The following is a 12,082-nucleotide window of genomic DNA, read 5'->3' as shown; positions in this document are numbered from 1 at the left end:
ACCAAAGTTGAACAAACTTTAGTTATTATGGCAAGAGAACTTGGTGAAGGAAGAGTGAGACATTCTGACTCACCCAGTGTTCCCCTTAATTTGACTCATGTAAAACTCATGTCCTCCCCCAAAAAAAATTTTAATAAAAAAAACAAAGCAAAACAAAAACAAACAAAAAAACATGACCAAGGCAGATGATCCAATAACCAAAGGGAAAAAAAATATGTTCTTCAGATAAGTTTCCTCAAGGTTCTCTTCATGTCCCTGTTCCTCAAGCTGTAGATAAAGGGATTCAATATCGGGGGAACCACAGTGTACATCACCAAGGCTACTGCAGCCTTTTTGGAAGAGTGGTTAACTGCAGAATTAATGTGCACTCCAAAAGCTGTGCCATAGAATAAGCAAACAACTGAGAGGTGAGACCCACAGGTAGAAAAGGCTTTATACTTTCCCCCAGATGATGCATTCTCAGAATGGAGGAGACGATTTGAATGTAAGAAAAAATAATTGCAAAAAGAGGAACACCACCCAATATGCTACTCGTTAAATACACCAGGATGTTATTGATGAAGGAATCAGAACAAGCCGGCTTGATGATCTCAGTAAGTTCACAAAAAAAATGGGGAATTTCCAGGTCTATCCAGAAGGACAGTCACAGCAACAGGAGATTATGGAGTAGAGCATTTGCAATGCTAATGATCAGAGAGAGTAGAATAAGAAGACTACAGAGGTGGGGGTTCATGATGACCAGGTACCTGAATGGATAGCAGATGGCCACATAATGATCATAAGCCGTTGCTGCAAGAAGAAAGTTTTCCAAACCTGCAAAAAACAAAACAAAGCCATGTTGGGTAAAGCAGCCTATGTAACTGATAGATTTGCTCTGTCTTTGGATGTTCACAAGCATCTTGAGGATGGTGGTGGTGCTGAAACAGATGTCAGTGAAGGATAGATGGGAGAGGAAGAAGTACATAGGAATGTGCAGGTGGGAGTCTGAGCTGACGGCCAGGATGATGAGCAAGTTCCCAAGCGCAGTGACGAGGTACATGGTCAGGAATAGACCAAAAAGGAGGGGCTGCAGTTCTGGGTCCTCTGAGAGACCCAGGAGGAAGAATTCTGCTGCACCTGATTGGTTTTCTGATTCCATGTTGTTGATGAGTCTGATGAGAAAGACACATGTGATAGGACACATAACAGATATACAGGGACCTTTATTTTAGAAAACTCTGATATCTATCTTGTGAATTGAAGCCAATATTACTAATCTTTCCCTTTCTGTCTCTTGCCCTTCCTTCACCTCTTTTTTTCTCTCTTCCTCTCTCTTACACTACACAATTATCCAAATCTTATTTACTCTCTTCCCACATTGAGCCAACTAACAGGAACAAAATAGGAAACATGACACTTTTTCCTTGAGAATTCTCCAAAGCTTTAAATTAGCAAGTAGAAAAAGTGAAGCCAAGTATATTAATTCTGGGTTTTAGAGCAGAGTTTCTCAAGTTGTATTTGCATCAGAAGCAACTGGAGGGTTGGTTAAAACCCATATTGCTGACCCCCACACTCAGATTATGGGATAAAGAAAATTGGACATGAGGCTGAAAATTTTCCTTTTTAACAAATTTCCAAATGTCACTGTCACTGGTCTGGGTTTTATGTTGAGGACCACAGCTCATTGCAGGCGTGGAAAATCAACTTGTCTACAGGTTGGAGCAATCTCAGCATAGTTAATGAGGAAAATGATGGCCTCTTTCATCAATGCTCTGCAGAGTGAGCTGGCTGGGAGGTCAAGTCCATGACTCAGTTAAGTCTCTTAATTTTCAATGAGTCATCAAAACCTGTCCTTTCAATTCCCCATTTTTATTTCACAGTTTCATCATTGGGTTCTTATCAAAACTCTTGCTATAATTTTTATAATTAATAATAGTATTAGCATGGATTACACAAATAAATATAATAATTATTATAAACTGCTCCCACTACCACTATCTCTTATAGCATTCTATTGCCAGGCCTGGTTCTCAGTACTTATTATACTAATTAATTTTATTCTCTTTACTGACCTATGGGTCAACTGCTTCTACCATACTCCTGTTTGCCCATGACCTCATATAAAAATAAAGGTCGAATGAAGTGAAATTATGGATACAAAATAGTTGACACTCCAGTGAGAGGCGGTGAAGGCATTTGAACTCAGGCTTTCAAATTTTGGAGCTGAACTCATATCACTATGTAATGCACACTCTGAGTAGCACAGGTTTAGATATCCTGATGAACTGATAGGATTCCATCACTTGACTTTTGAAAATTTCTACCCAAAGAGTTGAAAGTATTTTCCCTTCTAATCTCTGACTTCATAGGTAGCATCCAGCAGATAACAGCAATAAAACAGGACCCACACTAGAACCTGAAATGAAGATTAGAATATGGTACTTGAAACCTTAATCCAATGGTTATTATGTCAACAAGATTGTCTTTTTACAATAGTAAAACATTAAACCATTTTCATAAGGCAATATATAGCACATCTCTGGATTTTTTTCACCAAAAGAGAAAAACTGGAGGAAGGAGGAAATGCATGGTATTTTGAAAAGAATGAAAAAAACAATCAAAAAAGAAAAGTTAGTGTGTTCAAAGCAGAATCCTCAGATGAGAAAGATAAAATCTACCAACACAAATATCCAGGTTGCTTGACAGGAGTGTTGTAATAGTAGTAGGAAGAAGGAGAGAATTGTCAAGTTAGCCTTAAGAGGAAAAAAGGAGATCGAGGAAGATATATCTGATATCTCAAATGCTCTTATAGTTGTGGGACTTTAATCAGTACAAATGGGAGCCTAGCACCTGGTGAGTATGAAGTACTTATTATTTAAATGATCATGACATTTGAATGAAAATGAGACTTTATTTTTAGAAAGTATTTACCTTCTCCAGCAGAGACAACACACACCCACACATGCACATGCAGCATTGTATAAAATAAACATATGCATAATCCTCTGTGTAACTGCCAGCCACATTGTCACATGAAAAACAGTAGAGAGACTATGTAAAATTTCAAATTTAAAACTAACAAGAGTCATAATTGTCTCCACTAATCAGTAATTACTTATAAAATCTATTTTTTTTTCTTTTATCCCTTCCAAGGTAGCCCATTGAGGTCTGTCACTTCCTTCATTTCCTCTTTTTATACTAGATAATGAAAATAATCCCTTGCTCCTTGGCAGTTTTTTGATTCCCTATTGCTTTTATTTTTTTATTTTTTGGCACTTCTGTCTCTGTGTGTAATAAACAGATAATTTTAGGAAAAGAAATTATGGAAGTTTAGATTATCTATGTCTGTTATGCCCTGTAAAAGTTTGGTCACACAGCCTTGGTCACTTTCTTCTGAAGGAAACCTTGGTTAATAGGTCAGGATCAACTCAAGGATACTCCCATTTCCTGTGTTATGGTGAGTTCCTGTGGATATAGTCATGGATCACGCAAGGTGAAATTAGTTGCATCATGGGTGCATCAATAGAGCTGTTAAATATTCTTAAGAACTACTGTTTTAGAAAAAGTGTGTAAAGCTATCTGTTATGTGAAAACTCATTAGCATGTTAATGTTTAGAACTGATGTCCCTAAGAAAACTCTGCTTCACCAGAGAGAAAATATGGGCCCTCAACTCAGAGTCATGAAAATGAGCAGTTATAACAACATCAACCTTGATTTGACTCAGACATACCTGGGTTTAATTCTGGCTTCAGCACTCTCTTTGTAAACAGGAACTTTTTTTCAACTGTGTGAGAAGCCTCAGTCTCCTCTTTTGGATAACAGGAATCTTCACAAAATCTTATGGAAAATGTTGCAAGGATGAGTAATGAGAAGACAAAATCACCAGGCACAGTGTTTGGTATCTGAAACACTCTAATATGTCTTAATGAGATTTATTTCTGCCTTGGACACAACCAAACCACCTGGCATGGTTCATTACAGAAGGGAAGTGGTGGATGGAGCAAGGTAAAGGAGGAGAGGGGAAAGAAACAACATCTTTAACATGGCAACCATAAATTTCAGGAGAGAATGGATGTGCTCTATCTCTTTCTGGGGAGCTTGCCTATAGAGAAATTGGAGTGAATAACCAAAACAAACATTAATAATTAATGTTTATTTTAATGGACATGATAATGCATATAGCAATTAAAATGAATAAATTAGACCAAGATGTCTCAATACAAATAAGAAAATCTCAAAAGAGAAAAATAATATGCCCAAACAAGACATCTACAAAATGACAAAATTTAAATAAGTTTAAAATAAAACTTTTTATAAAACCTTTCAAGTACAAAAAAGTACAGAATAAACAATAAAGTTCTGGCTATCTAGCACTAGGCACCATTAAATTAAAATAGGTTGCTATATTTACATTAGATATTTTTAAGAAATAAAATAATACATATTTATTTTTCCACATCCTTAGTCACTTTTCCTTCCTCAAAGTAACGACCATACTGAACTTGGTATGCTTCTGTGATTGCAATAATTGAGTGAGATTCTATCTGTAAAAATGTTCTTGATTTGCATTTTAAAACTTTGCATATTGTATATGGCATTTTGTCTTTGGTTTTTAACAATAACATGTTTTATGTCTCGGTACATTTTTCTTTAGTTCATTAACTTTATCTTACCTTATTCCAATATCTTATTATCTCACAATTTATTTGTTCATTCTCCAACTAAGTGGCATATTCTTTATGGCCATTTCACATACCACATATGCATACATGTGTAAAACAATTTAAACAACATGTGGAAGACTGCCAAATTCAAGACTGTGGTTCCATCAGGAGCATGCTGTATTCATTCATTTACTTTATTACTTTAAGAAGAGAACTCTGATGGTAAAAACCAAAGTTTACAAATTTTGGAATCATGGATAGTTGCTTATTTGTTCTATCATTTTATGCTGTCCTGCACCTAAAAATATTTCATACCTTATTGAAGAGAAATGGGTAGACTGGGTTGTAGTTTGGGGATCCGTTCCATTCTCCACCTCCTATCTCTCAGAATACTCATCATTAGGAAATAGCATGAAAACCAAAGATCTCTTCTAAAAGGAAGACAGAATGGATATGACTTCATATCTCTTCCCCTTGACAAATTAAAGAAAATATTAGAGGATTCTAGAGCATTCTTCAAAACTGAGCAAGAGTAGATTATTATTGAAAAAGGAAGAAGTCCCTGAACTTTAGGGGCAAAGGAGTAGATGAGCAGAATGGGAGATTCTTCAGTATTAGTGCAAAGGTACAATCAAATAGGTAGAGAAGATGATGGACCATTAGGCAGGGACCTGGCAGGCAACCTAGTTCTACTCTTTTTTTGCATGGACTCACTTGATGGCTACCCCTAGATGGACTGATAAACAAAGACCTGTCCCTATTTGCAAAACATAAAATAGGGGATCTCAGATTACCTGGAAGCCAACAGTAAGAAATGACATTCCCTTCTTCCCTAGAATTAAAGGAGAAAATTAGAAGCTCCATCCTCAGGAAGCACAGAGAGACAGTAAAGCACTGGACTCCTGTGCAGAAATGATAGTCTCTGGGACTAGGCTCAGGTGGGCTACATACTAACCTGGGCATGACTGTTGAGTAGGGTGGTCACAGACAAACTATTTGCAGTCTCTGTGTCCCTGGGGATTTAATGTCCAAAGCTCCTCATTAGTCAAACTCTTTAACTCTCATGTGATCACAGAGCAGCACAAATCCTTGAGGAGCAAGGCTCAGAGATGAAGAACTTTGGTTTGACTGATTCTCTCACCCTGAGAGGTCCAATGTATGCCATCTTCTTCCTTCCATCTTTCTTGACTCATATCCACCTAGTCTTCTGCACACCTCAACACATCTTCTTTCTGTTATTGGATTCTAGTCTTTTTTTTAAAGGGATATTTAAAGGAAGCCATGTCCTAACATTCATATCAGGAAGACTGGTACTATATTTAAGCTCATAACTTTAGTTTTTTTATTTGGGTAGCTATATATTACCTGTATAAAAACATGTAATATTATAGTGACTGCATACTAAAAATGCATACACTAAGGGTTAATTCTGTGTATCACTCATTGAACATTGATTCTGCTCACATATATTATATTTGGAAGTCTCTAATATATCTTGTGTGCTTATTTCTTTTACTTAAGTTTATTGAGGTATCATTGGTTACTACAATTATATAATTTTCAGGTGTACATTATAATTTGATATCTGTATATTCTATTGTGTGTTTACCACCTAAAGTCCAGTTTCCTTCAGCTGCCATATATTTTATCCCCTTTACCCACTTCACCTTCTCCTTATCCCCCTATATTTGACCCTCTTTACTCTATCTAACTCCCCCCTCCTCCACCATCCTACTAGTAACCACTAGTCTATATCCATGTCCGTGAGTCTCTGTTTGTTTATCCCGCTCATTTGCTGTTTTTAGGTTTATATCCCACATATGAGTGATAACATATGATTTTTCAACTTTTTCTGTCTGGCTTATTTCACTTAGCACGATTATCTCAAGGTCCATCTATGCCATCGCAAATGGCTGTATTTCATCTCTTCCTATGGCTGAGAAATATTCTATTGTATATATGTACCACAGCTTCTTTAGCCAATCTATCATAGGACACTTCAGTTGCTTCCATGTCTTGGTCACTGTGAATAATGCTGTTATGAACATTGGTGTTCAAGTATCTTTATGGATATGATTTTTAAGTCTTTAGGATAAATAGCCAGTAGAGAGATTGCTGGATCATATAGTAGATCAATTCTTAGCTTTTTGAGGAACCTCCATGCTATTTTCCATAGTAACTATACCAATTTGTGGTCCTACCAGCAGTGTATGAGGGTTCCTTTTTCTCCACATCCTCTCCAGCATTTGTTATTATTTGTCCTGTTGATGATAGCTATTCTAACAGGTGTGAGATGGTATTTCGTTGTGGTTTTGATTCGCATTTCTCTAATAGTCAGCGATGTTGAGCATCTTTTCGTATATTTGTTGGCCATTTCTATGTCCTCTAGAGAGAAGTGTGTGTTCAGGTCCTCTGCCCATTTTTTTGATTGGATCGTTTGTTTTTTGTTGTTGTTGTTATTGAGTTGTGTGAGTTCTTTGTATATTTTGGATATTAGGCCGTTATTGGGGCATTGTTTGCAAATATATTTTCCCATTCGGATGTTTGTCTCTTTATCTTATCGACTGACGATTTCTTTTGCTGAGCAGAAGCTTTTTAGTGTGATGTAGTCCCATTCATTTAATTTGCTTTTACTTCCTTTGCCTTTGAGGTCAATTTCATAAAATCTTCTCTAAGTCCAAGGTCCTTGAGTTTATTTCCTATGTTTTCTTCTATGCATTTTATTGTTTCAGGTCTTATATTTAGGCCCTTAATCCATTTTGAGATAATTTTGGTGTGTGGTAATAGACAACACTCTAGTTTCATTCTTTTGCAGTTGAGTTTCCAGTTTTCCCAGCACCATTTATTGAAGAAACTTTCTCCACTGTATGATTTTGGTTTTTTTGTCGAAAATTATTTTCCCATATAAATAAAATTTACTTCTGGACTCTCGATTCTGTTACACTAGTCTGTGTATCTGTTTTGATTACTGTCACTTTATAGTATAATTTGAAGTCAGGCAGAGTGATACCTCCAGCCTCGTTCTTTTTTCTCATGATGGCTTTGGTAATTCGAGGTCTGCTGTGCTTTCACACAAATCGATGATTTTTATGTACTATTTCTTTTAAAAAAAAATGCCAATGGGATTTTGATGGAGATTGCATTAAATCTGAATAAGGCTTTAGGTAATATGGTCATTTTAACTATGTTGATTCTTCCAAGCCAAGAACATGGAATATCTTTCCATTTCTTTGTATCTGCTTCTATTTCTTTTAATATGGTCTTTTAGTTTTCATTATATAGAAACTTCACTTGTTTTGTTAAATTTATTCCTAAGTATTTTATTCTTTTTGTTGCAATTGCAAAATGAATTATGTTTTTCACTTCTTTTTCTGACATTTTATTATTAGAGTATAGGAACCCTATGGATTTTTTAGCATTGATTTTGTATCCAGAGACTTTACTGTACTTGCTTATTGTTTCTAGTGGTATTCTTTGGGTGTCTTTAGGGTTTTCTATATAGAGAATCATGTTGTCCACAAGTAGTGACAGTTTGACTTCTTCGTTTCCTATTTTGATGCCTTTTATATCTTTCTCTTGCCTAATTGCACTTGCTAGGACCTCCAATGTTACATTGAATAAGAGTGGCAATAGTGAACAGCCTTGCCTTGTTCCTGATCTTAGAGGGAAGGTTTTTAGTTTTTTACCATTAAGTATAATGTTGGCTGAGGGTTTGTCATACATGGCCTTTATTATGTTAAGGTACTTTCCTTCTACGCTGCTTTTGTTAAGTGTTTTGATCATAAATGAATGCTGTATCTTGTCAAAGGCTTTTTCTGCATCTATTGATATGATCATATGATTCTTATTTTTTAATTTGATTGTGTGGTGTATCTCATTAATCGATTTGTGTATGTCGAATCATCCCTGTGCCTCTAGGATGAAGCCCACTTGATCGTGGTGTATAATCTCTTTAATATGTTGCCGTATTCGGTTCACTAAATCTTATTTAGGATTTTTGCATCTGTGTTGATGAGAGATATTGGTCTGTAGTTTTCCTTTTTTGTGTTATCTGTGCCAGGTTTTGGTATCAGGGTAATATTGGCCTCATAAAATGAGATGGGAAGTATTGCTTCCTCTTTGACTTTTTGGCAGAGTTTGAGGAGAATTGGTATTAAATCATATTTGAATGTTTGGTAGAATTGACCGGTGAAGCCACCTGTCCTGGACTTTTACCTTTTGGTAGGTTCTTAATGATTGGTTCAATTTCCATACTGCTGATCAGATATTAGATTTTCCAGATCTTGATTCAGTCTAGGAAGGTTGTATTTTTCTAAGTACTGGTCCACTTCTTCTAGGTTATTAAATTTGGTGTTATATACTTTTTCATAGTATTCTTGCATGATCCTTTGTATTTCTGCAATGTCAGTCATACTTTCTCTCTTTCATCCCTGATTTTGTTTATTTGTGTCCTTTCCCTTTTTTCTTTAGTGAATCTAGCCAGGGGTTTGTTGATTTTATTAATCTTCTCAAAGAATAAGTTTCTAGTTGTATTTATTTTTTCTATCTTTTTTTGTTTTCAATTTCATTTATTTCTGCTCTAATTTTGATGATTTCTTTCCTTCTACTGACTTTAAGCCCCATTTGTTCTTCCTTTTCTAGTTTTTTTAAAGATGAAACGTTAGGTTATTTGGCCTTATTCTTGGTTTTGGTGATAGGCCTGTAATAATATGAACTTTCCTCTTATGACCATTTTTGCTGTGACCAAAAAGTTTTAATATATTGTATTATCATTATTTCTATGTATCTTTTGATCTCTTTTTTATTTCTTCTCTGACCCACTTATTCTTCAGTGGCATGTTGTTTAATCTCCATGTATTTGTGGTTCTTCCTGATTTCTTTCTACATTTGATCTCTAGTTTCAAACATTATGATCAGAAAATATGGTTGATACGATTTTAACCCTCTTATATTTGTTGAGGCTATCTCTGTATGTCCCAGTATGCAGTCGATTCTTGAGAATGTTTAATGTGCACTAGAGAAGAATGCATAAGCAGCTGTTTGGGGATGGAAGGCTCTGAAAATGTCAATTATGTCCAGTTGGTCTAATGTGTCATTTATGGATGTTATTTCGTTATTGATTTTCTGTTCAGATGATCTGTCCATATCCAACAGTGGGGTATTTAGATCCTGTAGTACGATAGTGTTTTGGTCTGTTTCTCCTTTTAGTTCTGTTAGTAATTGCTTTACATATTTTAGGGAGTATAGATATTAATAATTGTTATGTCTTCTTGGTGCATGATTCCCTTTATCATTATGAAGTGTCCCTCAGTTTCTTTCTTTATCATTTTTATTTTGAAGTCTAGTTCATCTGATATTAGTATCACCACTCCCACTTTTCTCTGAATGCCATTTGCTTGAAATACCATTTTCCACCCTTTCACTTTGAGTCTGTATTTGTCTTTGGAGCTGAGATGTGTCTCCTAGAAGCAGCATATAATCAGGTTTGGTTTTTTGACCCATTTTGGTACTCCATGTCTTTTTATTTGCAAGTTCACTCCATTTCCATTTAGGGTGATTATTGAAATGTGAGGTCTTCTTATAGCCATTTTATCTTTTGCTTTCTGGCAACTCAATGTTTCCATTCTTCCTTGTCCTTGTGTTTATGTTTTCTTTGTTTTGGTTGGCTTTTGTGGGTTTTCCCTCTGGTCCTTCTTATTTTATGTTATATACTTCAGTTTTGAATCTTTGGTGTGTGGTTACCATTATGAATATGTAAAGGAAATGTGTGTGTGTGTGTGTGTATAAAGTGTATATATGTGTGTGTGTGTGTATAAAACTGCATATATATATATACACTTTTATATATATATATATATACATATATATATATATGCAACAATTCTCTTCTTATTATTTAAGCTTATAATGCCCTGTTCTTAGTAAGGGTTGTACTCCTCTGCTCCTATTTGCCTGATAGTCATTTTACTCTTAATTACATGTTTTTGTTGTTATTGTTATTTTGTTTTAGGTGAGCTGGCCCTTTTCAGTATTTCCTGTATTGCAGGCCTCGTAGTGGAGAATTCCTTCAGTTTTTGAATGTCTGGAAGTCTTAATTTCTCCTTCGTATCTAAAGGAGAGCTTAGTTAGATACATTATTCTAGGCTGGTAGTTCCTTTCACTTTATAGCTTAAATATTTGATTCCATTCCTTTCTGGCTTGTAAGGTTTGTGCTGAGAAGTCCAAGGATAATCTAATAGGTTTACCTTTATAAGTTACTTCCCCAACCCCCCAGCCCCCCGCCCGGCTGCCTTGAGAATTGTGTCTTTGTCATTGATTTTTTATAATTTTAATACGATGTGTCCTGGTGAAGATCTTTTTGGGTTGAGATAATTTGGTTTTCTGTTGACGTCTTGAATTCCAAGTTCTAGTTCATTCTTTAGATTTGGGAAATTCTTGTCCGCTGTTTGTCTGAAAATGCTTTCTAATTCCTGTTTCTTTTCCTCGTCTTTGATAGTGTCCATTATTCTTATGTTTCCTTTCCTGATGGTATCAGCTAGTTCTTAAATTACTTTATTATTCAGTTTCTCTCTTCTTCCTTTTGATTTATTTCTAGATTTCTGTCTTCGATATCACTGATCATTTCCTCCATCTGCTCGACTCATTTTCCCAAGCTTGCTATTTCATTTGTCAACTCTTTCAGTGTGTTCTTCATCTCCAGAAGTTCTTGTCTGTTCTTTTTGAGGGTTTCAATCTCCTTGCTCTACTCATCTAGTTGGTTTTTCAATTCCTGAAATTGTTGATATGAATCATTTCTGAACTCACTGAGTTTTTTCAGAAGTACCATCCTGAATTCTCTGTCATTTTAGTTTCATATTTCTATGTCTATAATCTTTTTGTCTGGAGATTTTTATCTTTCTTTCTGAGATGCCTTGTCACCTTGGTTGTTTATGGTGTTTAATGGATTATTTCTCCACCTTGGCATTAATAAAAATGTATTCTGCTTTTTTCCAGAAAGGTTTCTTATATAAAGGTCTCTCTTTAGCCTGTTGCAAAGAAGGCACTTTTCATTTGGTTTTCAGTAGGTGGTGTCTAAGCCTCTTGAATCCCTGCTTTATATAAAGCTTTAAAAATGCATTTTTATTTTCTGATAGATATTTAATCATGCTCGCTACCCTCAGTTTCAGTCCCTGTTATTATTAGCAACAGTTTTGGTAGCATTTGCTCAGATTCCCGTGGTAGCTCTTACATGCAAATCCCACGCTCAGACATGCTGGTGTGCAGTTTGGGTGTTTGTTTGTTTGTTTGTTTGTTTGTTTGTTTGAGTTTTAGATGTTCAGCTTATTGTTGTTTCAAGGGGAGAGATCTGAGGACATCTCTCACTCCACCATGTTTTCGCAAAGTCTATATCCTGTGTACTTAAATGTCAAAGATATTTTTCTCTTTTTAGAATTTCACT

The 12,082-nt window shown here is 35.5% G+C and overlaps 1 pseudogene; it reads right to left on the bottom strand.

Moving 5' to 3' along the window:
- Nucleotides 1–221: 221 nt before the first annotated feature.
- Nucleotides 222–1,144, bottom strand: LOC107515150 (annotated as a pseudogene).
- Nucleotides 1,145–12,082: the final 10,938 nt, after the last annotated feature.

The sequence above is a fragment of the Rousettus aegyptiacus genome, unplaced genomic scaffold (assembly GCF_014176215.1).
Source record: "Rousettus aegyptiacus isolate mRouAeg1 unplaced genomic scaffold, mRouAeg1.p scaffold_m13_p_16, whole genome shotgun sequence".
Lineage (NCBI taxonomy): Eukaryota > Metazoa > Chordata > Mammalia > Chiroptera > Pteropodidae > Rousettus > Rousettus aegyptiacus.
Note: the sequence above shows the minus strand (reverse complement) of the source record. Positions and strands in the feature narration are given on the sequence as shown.